This window comes from Hemitrygon akajei, unplaced genomic scaffold (assembly GCF_048418815.1).
Source record: "Hemitrygon akajei unplaced genomic scaffold, sHemAka1.3 Scf000054, whole genome shotgun sequence".
NCBI lineage: Eukaryota > Metazoa > Chordata > Chondrichthyes > Myliobatiformes > Dasyatidae > Hemitrygon > Hemitrygon akajei.
Window position 1 is genome coordinate 2,972,774 of NW_027331940.1, and position 2,739 is coordinate 2,975,512.

Below are 2,739 nucleotides of genomic sequence, written 5' to 3' on the forward strand. Positions count from 1 at the left end.
GTCGGAGTATTTTGCTAAAAAATTTCCTGCAACATTATACTGAGTGATCCTGAGTACCTGACTGCAGACCGCTGTCCCTACACTGTATTCCATCTGCCACTTCATTGTCTGTTCTTCAAACCTGTCTGAATCCTTCTGCAGACACCCACTTTGCTCTAAGCTGCCTATACGGCACCTAACTTCGTAGCAACTACAAAGTCAGTCACCAAGCCACCGATGTTGTCATCCAAATCGTTGATGCTAACATGAACAGAAGCAATCTCATTACCGACTGCAGAGGAACGCCATTGGTTACCGGTAGCAAACAGAATAGTTTCGCATTGTTCTAACTACTTGCCTCATGGCAGTAAACCAATCTTCGATCCGTGCCAGTATCTTTGCTGTAATACCATGACCTGTGATGTTGTTTGGCAGCCTCATGTGCGGCAGGTCGTTAAGAACCATCTGAAAATCCAAGAGAAAAACATCCAGTGCCTCTCCTTTGTCTATTCTGCTTGTTATTTTGTCAAAGAATTCCAAGAGATTTGTCAGGCAATATACACCCTGAAGAAAACCGTGCTTAATTTGGTCCACTTTAGCATGCGCCAATTACCCTGAAAAATCATCCTTAATGGAATCCAACCACTGACTAACTGTTCTAGAATTTCCTTTCTTCCGCCTCCCTTCCTTCTTAAAGAGTGGGGTGACATTTGCAACTTCCTAGTTCGCCAGAAACACTTAAAAATCGAGACAATCTTGAAAGATCATTACTCATTCTTTAAGAGAAACATGAGGGGGGACGTCTTCACTCGGAGGCGGTGAGAATGTGGAATGCGCCGCCAGAGCAAGTGGCAGGGTCGATTTTCAATATTTCAGAGAAGTTTGGATGAGTATATGGATGGAAGGGAATGGATGACTATGGTCCCGTTAGAGGTTGCTGGAACTAGATAGATTAATGGCTTGGCACAGACTAGAATGGCTGAATGGCATTTTCCTGTGTTGTCATGTTCCGTGACTCTAATGACGTCACAAACTCCAGCTACCTCTTTCTGAACCCTGGGGTGTACATCATCTGGTCCAGGAGTCTTATCTATCTCGAGGCGTTCAAGCTTCCAAAGCACATTTTCTCATTAGTAATGGCATCTATACTCACTTCTATGCACGATACTCTTGAATTATTGTCTTTTTTTTTAAAAAAAGAAGACGATAAGTCAGAGTAAGAAGTTTAGTGGTGCAGGAGAGGAAGCATAACGAGGAGGTTCTTCATCGTTGAAACTAGGTGAAGGGGACGGGTGTTAATTAAAAAAATCCTCTTCAAGTGTTTTTCTTAACGAAACCAGAATTGAGCACTGCATGCCAGCATGTGTACAACTAATGCAAAATACACACCACTAAACTTAAATGAGAGCACAATCCAGAAACATGAAGAAATGGTCACTGTGGAAGATCAAGTGAACCACTCATGTCCGTCCACAGAAGACATCCCAGCGATCTGAGCACACTATGTCTTAGCCAACTGAGAAATGAGTGTGCTTCTCGACCGCTGCGCCTCAAGTTATACTGGATGGAGCTAAGAAACAAGTAAAGCATAATAATAATTATTATAGGTCAACAAACCCTTTATAGACAGTCGATCGTCCCTTCATCATCAAAGGTAGAAGAGTTAATTAAATAGTAGACATGTATTCTAAAGATATAAACATGAACTTTAGACAGGATAAGTGCAGAGCAAAATTATGAAAGTTGTAATAGAGCTGGCAGTCTATGAACCAGTTCAGCCAGATACAATACAACGGAGAGATGGATATTAAACATAAGACCAAAAGACGTGGGAGCAGAGATAGGATATCGAGTCTGCTCCGCCATTTCATCATGGCTGATCCAATTTTCCTCTCAGACCCAATCGCCGGCTTTCTCCCTGTATCCCTTCATGTCCTGTCTAGTCAAGGATCTATCAGACTCTGTCTTAAATAAGGACAAAGTCTTGGCCTCTACATCTGCCTGTGGCAACGAATTCCACAGATTCACCACACTCTGGCTAATCTCATCAACGTTGCAAATGGACGACCCTCTATTTAGAAATTGTCTCCTCGGGTCCCAGACTCTCCCACCATAGGACACATTCGGACATCGTCCAGCCCATCGGGGACATTCGATACATTTAAATTGTATCGCCCATCGCATTCTCTTCATATGACAAGATATTCAGTTCTGGAATCATTTCCGTAGACCTCTGTTAAACTCGCTCAAGTGTTAGCCCATCCTTTCTAAGATCAGGTGCCCAAAACAGCGTACACTCTCGAAATGAGCTGTTGTGCTTTTTCAGTTCACGGCTGGGATGTACAGACCACGTGAGGTCCCTCGGTGATGTGGATGGCAGGAACTTAAAACTGTTCACCGTCTCAACCCCAGATCCATTGATGTCAATAGGGGTTAGCCCGTCTCTATCCCTCCTGTAATCCACAACCAGCTCCTTTGATTTGCGACATTGAGGGAGTAGCTTCTTTTACTTGACGTCACTGTGTCAGAGAGATAACTTTTTCCCTGTAGGCCACTTCGTTATTTTTTTGAGATTAGTCCAATCAATATAGTATCGTCGCCAAATGTAATTAATAGATTGGAGCTGTGGGTTGCGATACAGTAATGTGTATACAGGGAGTAAGGGAGGTGACTCATTACATGGCCCTGAGGGGTTCCTGAGTTGGAGGTCAGAGGCGTGGAGGTGAGGGAGCCCACTCTGACAACCTGCTGGCGATCTGA